Raw genomic sequence first — 13241 nt, 5'->3', positions numbered from 1 at the left:
CTTCAGGAGGTCAGGAGTGCGGTGTATGCAGTGATGGTGGCTAATTGGGCAGCTCTACCATTAAGAGCGCAGAACCCAGTGGCCCTGGCCCTGTGTAGAGCTGAGAGAGAGACTCATTAGTATAGCTCCACTCAGGCCTGCCCTCACAGCTCACCTGTCAGTGAGGCAGATGGACAGTAATGGCTTGTGTTTGTAGCTGTGGAAGCAAGTGTGGGTGTAAATGTATGTGTGTATATGTGCGTCTATAGGTGTATGTCTGTATGGTGGTTCTTCCTCTCTGTTTTCCCTCCGGCTGTCTCTCTTAGAGAGGTGGGAAAGGAGCAGTGGAGCATGATGTCTCCTCTCAGCTGCAGGTAAATGGACAGAGATGTCAGCTGTGAGGGAACAGTTCGCATATAGTACACATGAGACCTCAGCGGGACCTTCATCCAATATATTATTTCTTATTTTTGTTTCAAATAGCTTTATTAGCATAAGTAATATAATATTGCCAATACTTATTTTCTATCTATCTATCTATCTATCTATCTATCTATCTATCTATCTATCTATCTATCTATCTATCTATCTATCTATCTATCTATCTATCTATCTATCTATCTATCTATCTATCTATCTATCTATCTATCTATCTATCTATCTATCTATCTATCTATCTATCTATCTGGAGTCTGTAAGCTAATACTGGGGGGAATCAGACTGAATGTGACAAAACAACAGTGAGAGGTCAGACTGTGGGAGTGTGTCCTCCTCCTCCTAACTATGACAATAATCTGTACCCTATTCCCCCCTACTCTCAGCTCTTCTTTATCCAGCTGGACTTCTCCTACACACTAGCAATTGCTCCCCTTCCTTTTCCAATTACTCCTAAAACAGGCTGCCATTAAAGAGTATTAGTTTTCCTGAGGGAAGAAACTCTATGTGTGTGTGTGTGTGTGTGTGTGTGTGTGTGTGTGTGTGTGTGTGTGTGTGTGTGTGTGTGTGTGTGTGTGTGTGTGTGTGACTGTCATGTCCAGTAGCTCAGCAGTGGGTGGCCTTTAGTGGGAGGAATGGAGACCAGCCATGAGAGATTAAACACCCTTGGAGACAGGTCCGCTGAAGCTCTGTTCTCCAGAACATTCTTTTTCACATTTTTGCTCACTGTGCTTTTACTGTAGCCAGTTTGGAGGATAATACTGCACAGACTTGCCTGAATGAGGGAGAAAATAAAGAGAGAATTGAAAAATGTAAATGTGGTTAGGTGTTTTTTATTGTAGCATCAGCTGTCCATTCAGCATCGATGTGGCAACTGGCATAGAGGATGGCAGGATGGTGCAGCGTGTTTTTTCTAGGTCTAATTCATTTGATGTGGCGGTGATCCAATCCAAGAATTCAGACCAGTGTGGGCAGCCTGGACGCTCCACACTTGCATTCAGTCAAGAACGCTAATGAGGGATGTTGATCAAAGAGCCTTGGTCCCCCTGGTCCACCTCTTCTGACTCTCTCTCACTCTCTTTCTTTTCTCCTTTTTCTAACTCTTTCTGTATGATCAAGCATACTTCAGAGAAAGCAAGCTTGCTTAGAGCACCAAAGCAAGTACAAAAGCCATTAATAAACCACTATGGACACTCGACTATAGGCATTTAATCATTGCTCTCTCTTTCTATCTCTCCTTTCCTCTCCTCTCTCTATCTCCTCTAGGCTAGCTGTTGTGCATGGTCACCATTAGGCTATAGGGAGCATTAAACACATGATATGGAGTTAGGGGGTGGATCACCATTAGGCTGTGACTTGTCACGTGGATGTCTGCGTTAGAAACAGAGCTGTTGTGTTCGCCACCGAATTACGCTATTTGTTTAACTGTGACATGGAACATTTCCAGACGACTGCAAAGTCACAGTCATTGGAGAAGTCTGGTGGCCAAATGTGCTCACACCTGTTCTGTGTGGCATTTGCTTTCTGTTCCAATACAGCTCCATCCTCAATATCACATTACTGGATTTAATTCAACACAGTTTTTTTGTTTGTTTTTTTAAAGGTGGAAATCAGACTGAAAAAAGTGACTGAATTAAAGCACGACATGCTTTATGAGCACACAATATCCAAGAAGAACATTTTCTCTTTTATAGTTTAAATTTTTTTATTAATTAGTATTTTTTATTTTTTTTGTCTGTCTGTCTGTCTATGGGGTAAGACAATTAATTACAAGATAAATAAAAGAAAGCATGTTTTCTAAGTTATGTTTCTAAGAGTTGCTTTTGTCTAATACGTTTAAAATGAGAATATGATCATTTGTGTTGGGAGAATTTGATGGGAAATACGTGAGTTTACTCTGAAATCTTTTGACGTTTGACTGCAGACTGGTATCTTGTGAAATCTGAGTACTGTTAGAGACATCTGTAAATATCTTTTCTAATGTTTGGAGTAGACCCATGTGAGATGTCTAGGATCATTATTCGTAGGAAAAAAAAAAAATCCAAAGAATAGATGCTTTTGTCCTCCATGTAATCTAAATACTGTCTAGGAACAACTGAGATATTAACTTATACTAATGTATAATCCTCTATGCGAATGTATGAGAAAAATACACTCCCTTAAACAGCCCAAATCTCTCAAAGTACTTTTTTTTTTTTTTTTTGAAAGTACATTATATAAAAGCTGTTGTCTCTGGGGTCGGGGAATGTTCAGTCACACAGAGCTTTTCATCACTAACACCATCCTCTCTCCCGTCTGTTCTTCAGCTGCATTCAAGGCTTTACCGCACTGCGTTTAGTGAGCCGAGGGCTGTGGAGTGCAGGGCCTTTATTCAGAGCTGTCTGCCTGAAATGGTGGAGCATTAGCTCACATGAAGGGCCTTTGTGTTTTTGAAGGACACTGTCATTATACACCTCCAGCATTGCGACCTCTCACTCATTCAATCGAGAGAGAGGGTGAGAGGAAGAGAGTAAAAGAGGACAGAGGGTTGGAAAGAGACAGTGAGAAAAGAGAAAGAAGCTTTTTGGCAGATAGAGACAAGTGGTGCTCATCTCTTTCATGTGTTTGGCGGTACAGTCGAGAGGAGGGACAAAATAAAACCCTTCTTCCCCCCACGCCCCCTCAGACACTAAGGTAGACTGAGGGGACTGTTCCTTTGCAGTTCTCACGAGCACTGAGGGATTTATGCTGAAGTGGATACATCAATAGCACAATCTTTCTCCACACACGTTCTTTAAAATGCACATATACACAAAGATAAAACATTAATACATGTATAAAAACGATCAAGCCTTAAGTCAAGCCCCCAAACACCACCATAATTTGAAATATTAATTTGTTATTGGTAAAATTGCAATTACATGCATACACTACGATTCAAACGTTTGGCGTCAGTAATTTTTTTCTACTTTTATTCAGCAAGGATGCATTAAATTGATCAAACTTTCTTTTCATCAAATAATGATTTTTTTCTTATCATGGTTTCCATAAAATATGAAGCAGCGCAACTGTTTTCAACATTGAGCACTAAATCAGCATATTAGAATGATTTCTGAAGGATCATGTGACACTGAAGATTGGAGAAATGATGCTGAAAATTCAGTGTTGCATCACAGGAATAAATTATATTTTAAAATATATTTAAACAGTTATTTTAAATTGTAATAACATTTCACAGTATTACTGTTTTTACTTAATTTTTTGTCAAATAAATACAGCCTTAGTGAGCAGAAGAGACTACTTTCAAAAACATCTTATTGACTCAAACTTTTGAATCCTATTATTTCATTGGAAAAAATCCCCACACTATATCAAATTTGATTAACTGTATGGATTTTGCTAGTCTACAGTACTTGTTTTTGAATCAGTGCACCCAACAATAATGTACTACTGTATTTATAATGTGGCCAAGAACTTGTTCCTGTTTGTTAAAATTACAGTAATGCACAACCTACGCTATCTCACGACCAATTTGTACGGATTCATACGACCTCACTCGTACGAATTCATACGATTTGTCTAAACCCAAGTGATGGGTAGGTTTAGGGGCGGGGTCAGGTGTAGGTCATTCATACGTATTCATACGAATTGGGCAACTCGTAAAATATGTACAATTTAGCAAAAATTGTACGAATTCACATCGTAAAATTTGCACAAATTGCCGTGAGATCGGGTTGGCACAACCTCTCATGGTGCAGTGTAAAAATAGCATTCTTCAGAGCTCATTTCCCAGTACATTCAGCATCTGGCTCATATTCACAATTTCAAACATCTTCTCAAAACTATCATTTTCAACATCTTCAAAATCAATATTTTGATTCCTGACAGCTTCTTCACCAGATCCACCATCAAGTGACAGTGACACTATTACTTGCTCTGCAGTAAATTGCTGAGCCATTTAAAGTTTTTCTGATGATACTTCCTATTCTTTTGTTTTCTGCCTGCAGTAGCTATGAGTGAAACATCACTTCATCATTGTTTATCAGACATTGCCATGTTGTGAAATAAAGGTGAATTGCACAAATTCAGACATCAAAGATTTAATTTTTGCTGTGCAGAAAAAATATACTTACACTGTTACACACATTGGGTCGTTAGGGACCCTATACAATTTTTTTTTAATTCCTGAGAAAACATTCTTTTATAATCTCATTATTTTTTTTCTTGTTATATTGTTTATAATTAATTGATTGAGGAATACTAGGAAGGTTGATGTCGAGTTTTAAATTATGTTTTATTAACAAAGTTTGGGAGGAGCCCCATTCAGATAATTAACCTAATTAACTCAGGAGGAGCACATTCAGTTAATCAATTCAATTAGCATCAGGGGGTATATACAGCAGACTTACCTCTGTTCTATGACAGTTTTCCATTATCCCTCCACAACCACATCTCCTCACTTCTAACTATTTCTATCCCAACCTGGGATTGGGGGAGTACTCTGGGTTTGTGCCAAATTCCCAGTTTGGAGAACTCTTCTGACAGCACGCCAAATACGAATTACCTTTACTCTATTTAATTATATGTAAGTGTGAACTCGTGAAAAAATGAATGAGGAGGAGAGTAGTAAATTACGTCCTGGGTCACTAAAGACTCAAGGTATGCGTTTAAGGGTTAAGAGAACCTTGCCAGAACATTACCCAAAGTTCTGAGAACGTTCCCTGTTATAGCTAATACCCTGCCTGTACTGTAAATTTATTTGAATGAAGTGTCTGGCAAATGCATCAATGTAAATGTGCTTCAGCTATAAAAACCAACAATAATATTGTGCAATGTGATCACAATACATCATGTGTCCTTGCTAATTGCCACATAGCTTACATTTCTTTCTTTCTGCATCCCCCAGGAACTTCAATGCGACCCCAACAGCCATAATCGCACACCAGCCTGATTAGCTTCATTTATCTGCAGAGGACACAGCAATGAAAGCGATGATCTTTGAACCTTTGTTGTGGCAAGAGCCTCTGGGGAGCATCAGGATCGATCTCAGCTGGACATGAGATGAAGGTACATCGGCCGCTTGCCTAACCGCTTTCCCATTCCTGATCTTATCACAAGCCGTTGTGGCTTCCTTGAGCTCTGCTCCCAGATCTGGAGCCAATCCCAGACCTTGTTTTTCCTCCTGGAAAATAAATCTCACTTTTCAGGTGATGCTGTCCTGGCCTGCGCTGTACTGATGGGAGAAAAGCTTCCCCTCAGGGCCTTCCTGGTTTACAGTGGCCATTGGGTGGAGCAGAGCCAACACATCGATCTCTCGCCTACGGATTATTTACAAAGGCACCAATCAGTGTGGAATGTGGAATGTTGAACAGGAAAATATGCTCCTTTTCCGCTCTCTGTTACAATCTCTTTTCGCTCTCTACTCCATGTGGCTTCATTAAGCTGGTCACAGTGAATTTCCACTCATTTTTTGAAGCACTACTCCTTGTGTGAGTGGATATGGCTATGAAAATGGCACATAAAACATTAGCTGCACCTGTGAGGGTGCAGGGCATTGTGTGATAAAGCACCATAATCTCCACAAGGACAGCACTGATATTTGGGGCACATAAGCATGATAATGGGATGCATAAATGTCATAAGGTGACCTCTCCAAACCGAGGGCCGATTATCCTTCTGGATGTGTCATATTGTTCTGGTTAGCTTAGATATGTTGCTCTCCGGTGGGCTGTTCGGCTTTTCGTGTCCTTTTCACGTGATAGGGAATGTGCTTAAAACAAATGCTCATTCAGGCTACCCTGGTGGACTCTGAATAAATTTAGAGAGGAAGAGAGAGAGAACTGGGAAGAGAGAGGTTGTCCATTGGTAGTTTACCAAAAGACTACAATTCTATCGTCATTTACATGTATGTTTTATGCTGTGTTTTTGTTTTTCCTTGTATAATAAGATGGAACGTTATCAATCATGGTTCAGATTTCTCCTAATGCTTATGGTTCATAGCACATTAACGATTCAGTCACATTTAGTAATTTAAGGTAATAAATGCATGCAATTTCATTGCCAAATCATTAGATTATTACAATAGACCAAAGGTCTGTTTTACGCTACGTTTACACGTGGCCGGTTATTTTCATAAACAGACATTTCACCCTCTCCGTTTTCAGAAAAGTGTTCGTTTACACAAACCCGTGTATATGCCGTCAAGAGCATGCCAAACCTGTAGGTGGCAGTGTAACGAGAAGCTCAAGCCCATGTTAGCCAATCAGAATCCCGAAAATATAGGTCGCACCTTTGACGCAGTGCAAGTTCTGTCGCATACTGTGACGTCGACTGCCGACTGCATTTTTCTCAGTTTACATGCAAACGTGCAAACAGAGTTTTCCAAAATCTCCACTCTGACTGGAGTTTTTAGAAAGAATCGTTTTCAGAGGCGAATTCTCCGTTTGCGTGTAAACGAGGGGCACAACCGAAGGGAAATGTCTCCGTTTTTCAAAATAACCATGTTACGTGACTTACCAGACTTTTAGATTACTTTTTTTTTTCTATCTTTTTTTTGAGGTGATATCAGTGCAATCAAATAATTAACTAAATAACCTTAACTAAAAATGGAACAACAATATATACAGAAATATAAATATATGAATATTAAAATATCTCATTCAATACTACTGGCAAAATGCGTAATTTAGCCTACATCTTTAATTACACAATTGTCATATGAACAACCAGTCAAACTACACTCTCAAAATTGTGTTGTACGCTGTATGTGTCGGATTCACTTTCAGAATCGGACTCCACTGGTTGCGCTGCATGTTTTTGATTCACTGGAAACAAACAGCTTTGATTTACACTTGCCATGCTGTAATGTCATTCATTCACAAATCGGGCTGCACTACTGTTTGAGCTGTGTCTTTTGCGCTGTGTGCCAGTATCAGTCGTGCGTCGCTGCAGAATAAGTGCTGCGTCTGAAAGGTGATTGATTTCATAAGATTGATTTTTGAAGACAGCATAGATCTATCCTTCGCTGCCCAAGACTCTCCCGTGCATCTGATTCAGTGACAGTTGAGCTAACAAAATAAAATGGCATGTGAAATTTGTGGTTGGTGGTCAGTTTGCATGTAAATCTATCACCAGAGCTTTCTCGATTTTGTTGTAAATCGTTAGACCATTGTGTTGCCTCAGAAGCCTGTCTGAAGTTGCTGCCTGCGAAGTCATTGCCTGATAGGGCAACAAGTCAACTGTCAATGTGCCATCAACAGAATAATGCACTGAATAATGCATGTGCATTAATCTAACAGAACTGTTCTGCGAGAACAGTTAAAAGGAACCGAACGTCCTTTGATTGTAGTATTGTGGTACCCAACCCTAATGATAAGCTTTGTCATACTGCCCATGGAGGGAATCTTTGCCAAACTTTATTTATACTAAGTTCTCATAAGATTGGGGAAAATATCAACCTGAGAGTTCAGTGTTAAGTATATTTTCCAGTCTATTAAAATGATGTTGGGGTCTCTGAATACCTAAACAGAGCAAGCGGGGAAAGATGGAAATGAAAACCTGGAATATGGCTATTGAGATCAGACGAGAAAGAGAGAGAATTCATCCTCTGTGTTATAGGGAGTTTTCGGGCAGGGTTCCAAGCCTGGAAAAGCCCCCTACCATTAATCTAAATTACAAGAGCTCATTGGTCTTGGGGAGGGAGATAACATCACTGCCAATCTGCTCCGCTCACACTCAAATATCAGCAGATCAGTTCTCCTCCAGCTCTCCACCGCAGCAAAGCAAGGTCAGCCTAAGAAAGAAACAGAGACAGAACATTGTTTTATGTGACGAAAATCATCATGTTATCCTTGGCTAAGTCAGCTAACTGATAACAGACTGATTCACTTTGAAGTATGCAAAGGATTACAGTACTAATGAGACTCAGATAATAGTATGATAGGATCTGGTACATTTTACAATACGGTTCTATATGTTAATGCAATGACAAACATGAAATAACAATGAACAATACTTTTACAGTTTATTAATCTTTGTTAATGTCTACATACTAATGCATTTTTTTAACATTAATGTATTATGAAAGAATATGAATGAGCAGTAGCATTTTTAAAATGTATACTACTGTAGTTTAAAAAATAATTAATTAATTAAATTAAGAAATACTTCAAAAAGTCCTTTGTTAGTTCATGATTTGTTTTGTTTTTTATTGCAAAGTGTAACAAAAAATCTCACAGCTAATCCAGAAATATCATAGCAAATCCAATGCTATAAATATTTGGTTATGTTTCCCTCAGTTCCTCCCAGCTTTCTTCATAAAACCATCTGCAAAGTTTTAAATAATTAGAGGCCTGAAACTCATTCCCTCTTGTTTCCAAAATGTTGTAAAACTCTTCAGACACCGATGGCATTAAAATGCAAACTCCAGCATGGGGTTATTGTCAAAGCTCTCTCTGACTCTGCAAAATATGTGGTTATTAATTCACAGACCGTATCTGTTTCAGGCCTAAAAAATTGATATGCTGCTGGCCTCCCCGATTCGGATTAGATAATGATCTAGCCCTCTGCCCCTAGGGGACATCACAATAGAAAGGATTATGCTTCATATTCCAGGGCCCTGCTTTGTTGGATTGAGTTCCCTCACGGTATGCCGTGCTCATGGAAATGTGAATGACTCAATCTTCTGAAGAGCTGATTGGCCAATTTGTTTTTTCTTTAAAACTGCTCTTTGAAAAGGATACGGGCTATGCACACAGTGTCTGAGACCATGTGTGTGTGCAAGTGAGCGTGTTCGTGTATATCTGAGCAAGTGTATTATGTGTAGATGAATAGATGTCTGTGTTTAACTGTATGTTGAGATTCGCTATGTTCTCGTCAGTCGCTGTCACTTCATTAACTCTAACAAACGTGCGGTCGCAACAACCCAGGTGCGTGTGCGCCAACTCTTGTGGTTTGCTTTTAATAGGATTATTTGTGCGGTAATGACCCTTTGACTGCTGATTTATTTTGGTGGCCCTCTCATGACCCACTTCAGGGCCCCGTCATCTCCAAGCGCTCAGTCCCAATTCTCACTCTCCTCAACAGCTGTGTGGTCAATGGCTTCCAGATTTTCATAATTTTCGCAGACCTGCCCGATGACAGATGAACTTTTAATGTCTGTGAGTCTTGACGGTGCAATCACTCACCGGTATTGTTTTTGTCGGTAACCCCCATGTCGAGCACTTCAATGGCTTTTTTCTCTCTCTCTCTCTTTCCAGCAGTAAGCATCCAGATGTGTGCAGCAATTGGCACTTTCCATGAATAGGATTTATTAACTATGAAACTGAAACTATTCGTTTTGTTGGAGGTTTGTAATTTTTTGTGTTACCAATATTTGAGTCTAAATACAGTTTTGTTTTTGGGGTTAATATAGAGTATATAATATTATTATAGTATATTAATATATACTTATTTATTGCCCTACTGCCATGCAGTAGAATCAAATGATGTTTTGAGTGTCACAATTTTAAGGACTTAAATTGGGGAAAATCATGCGATAGGCTGTATGCACAGGGACACAGTTAAATAGCTAATAATTCTCAGAAACAAAAAAACACAGGATTAGTGCTTCAAATGAAATTACACCAACTTATACCCTATTTGAAGAATGTGCCTATTGTTTTATTGTATTTGTGCCCTCCAAACCTACACTGCATTATTATTGAGTTGTTTTACCAGTTTTACCAGGCATAGCAACCATTACAACTTCCAAACATTTAGAGATGTCTGTGTTCTCCCCACCCAACGTTTGGGTAGAATGAATAGCCATGCTTTAATGTGTCTCTACCACTTTTCAAATCATTCCTACACCCACGAGTTTTTATGACTTTACACGTGGTTGTTGTTAAGCGTATTAACATGATTTGGCATTTGGCAACAAGTCATTTGTTCCTGGAAACAACTAGCATCATGACGTTCCCTGAGAGTGACTGTTGCTGCTCAGTATCCTGTTTCATAACAATCCAGTAAATCTCCTCAGACAGATGAGCTAATTCATATCGGTTTTGTTTATGGAATTAAATACTGTACATGAAAGGCATATCATACTAATTATTTCTGGATTTTCCAGAATATACTTCCGCACGCAATTTATTCAGCCTTTAGCACTACTAAACCACACCATTACACTCCAGGATCACAAGCATTTTGCCTTTGAAAATCAACACAGGCTTTTGAACATTCTCTGTTTTTCAATACGCAAAAACGTCATAGACAGAAACCACACTGTCAGCGGCTACAGTAGCTCTGGAGCCAGAGGATCACAGCGATGGGCCGATAGCAGGGCTGGTGCGATGACGACACGGTCTGCAGGGTTACTGGTGCGTGGAGAGCCTATAAAGAGAAAGCAAAGATCTGACACTGTGAACTGGGTAAACATGATCCACCCACATCAGCGACAATCTAACGTACCACGCAGTCTTTCCAAGCCGTCTACGATATCCGTGGAAGATAAATGAAAACGACTTGAAGGGAGGACAGATAAAAACATCATCTTTTTAATCTAAGGAAGTCTGTCGTTTCTCCACCCAAACAGCATATGTGGATATATGTGCTTAGAATACAGAGCCTAACACACACATATACACTTAAATATACTCGAATACACTCGCACTCGTGATGGAAAACGCATCAGATGCGTTTTTGGATGATTGCCTCTGGCGATTGGGTTTATAGCTAATTGCTCATTTAAGTAATGTTACATTTACTATCTCACTTTTAAGTTTCCCCTTCATTTCGCTCTCTCTCCATCATCAGCAAACGCAGTGGGAGGTAGTTTTGGCCTCTTTCAATATAAATGCACAAACCAGTCGCCGCTGGCAGAGCTCCACATCAGTGCGAAAATGAGGTGGTCTTTGATGATCATGAACATGATGTTTTGTTATATACATACAGCCATCATATACGATGGCTGCTGAATGATGGGCATTTAGTGTCCTATAATTAAAGGGATAGTTCACCAAAAAAAAAAAAAAAAAAATCTGTCATCATTTACTAACCATCTTGTCTTTCCAAATCTGTATTACTTTCTTTCTTCCATGGAACACCTAATGAGAAATTTGTGAGGTCTGAGCTGTTGGCTTCTACCAATTTTTTTGGACTATTTTTCATTGTGATAAACAGTTCCCTAATTTCTTTCTTTCTTTCTTTCTTTTTTTTTCTGGTAACACTTTGCAATAAGGTTTCTTTTGGTAACATGCTAATCAATTTACTAATGCATTTTTAAGATCAAAAGTTGCAATGCATTGTGAACTAACATGAATATACACATTTTAATTAACTATTTAAGGTTAGTAAATGCTGTAAAATATATTGTTCATTGTTAGTTCATGTTAGTTAATGCATTATGGGCTTTTTGTTTGTCCATACAATGATAGTAAATGGAGTCCAATGTTGTTTGACAAATACTGAATAGGGTGAGTAAAAGATTTCAAAATGTCACTGTCCTTTTAAAATCTTGCTAGTCAGTCATGACCATCTTTGACTTCGACTGTATGGAAAAGATCAGCTTGGAGATTCTGTTAAAACTTCTCCTTTTGTGTTCGGCAGAAGAAGAAAAGGTCACATGGGTTTTGAAAGCATGAGGGTGAGTAGGGATGATGACAGAATTTTAAGTTTTAAAAAAGATCATTTAATAAGGTGTACCCTAACCGCATCACATGGATTTGATTATTACTGTATATTCTTGCACACACACACACACATTCAGGCGTTCCAAAATAAGTGTGAAACTCACCCTTGTCAGGCAGACTGGGGGTGCTAATGATGCGTGGGACTCGTAATTACTCACTTCCTCTCACACAGACCCAGACTCGTCAAAAAAAGCCCCCCTAACATTAGTCCCCACCATCTTTTCCTGGCAGGTCTGTGCCGGCTTCAGCAGATGCTTAGTTGCACAGGAAGCTTCCTAACCACTGATGATTGCACATTCTCCAGGGATCTGAAATCCAGGCAGCACACAGGAGCCAGCGAGCCGTCAGGAACCGCTCCACAATGTCCCCACAGCAGGCACATCCACTGTGCGTTTGGCACACACACTCACACTAAGCTGGCACACACCAGTCCCATGGTTGGGTGGTACTGGTGTGGTTTAGCCGCACCTGTTGGGGAATAAAAGAGAGCTCTGCCGCGCGATTAAACACCACGCTCTGGAACGCTACGTCGCTGAAGATGACTCGCGAGTGTTTGTTGTGGGCCATGTGGTAGGTTGAGCTGTGGGAATTGAAGGCTGTGCGTTCCTGCATGGGGGTTTTATATGTTTAAAGACTATTGCTGTGTTAAATAGCACCGTGCATTTCCCCAGTGCGTGGATTAGGGTGTTTTGCATCTCACAAGCTGTTGCTCTCCCACCAAGCAGAAATTACATGCTGGTTCTCACAAGTTCTTCTTGGTTTTGATGATTGTGATAGCGTATTCAAAATGAAGGAAACCCCCATGCCATTGCCCCAATAATTCACTAACAATTTTATAAAATATTTCCTCAAAATATTTTTTTTTCACACTCTTATAAATAAATGTTTTTATGGCATCTATATTTCCATGAAGAATCTTGAACATCCATGGAACCCTTCCATTGAACAAAAGGTTCTTTATAATGGAAAAGGGTTTATCTTTAGATTGGTCAAATGTTCTTCACACTAAGAAGAAAAAAGGTTCTTTTTGAGAAATGTTCACAGAAAAGTTATTTGGGGATACCCAAAAGGATTCTTCTATGGCACTGCTGCAAAACCCATATTTTGCAACCTATATTTTCAATACAGTGTAATTTAACAGTGCACAAAGTAGTTTTATTAGTTTTCAAATGTTTTGTT

Source organism: Abramis brama (genome assembly GCF_963993115.1).
Source record: "Abramis brama genome assembly, chromosome: 7".
In the NCBI taxonomy this organism is placed as follows: domain Eukaryota; kingdom Metazoa; phylum Chordata; class Actinopteri; order Cypriniformes; family Leuciscidae; genus Abramis; species Abramis brama.
The sequence above is the reverse complement of the archived record's forward strand: the minus strand, read 5'-3'. Positions refer to the sequence as shown.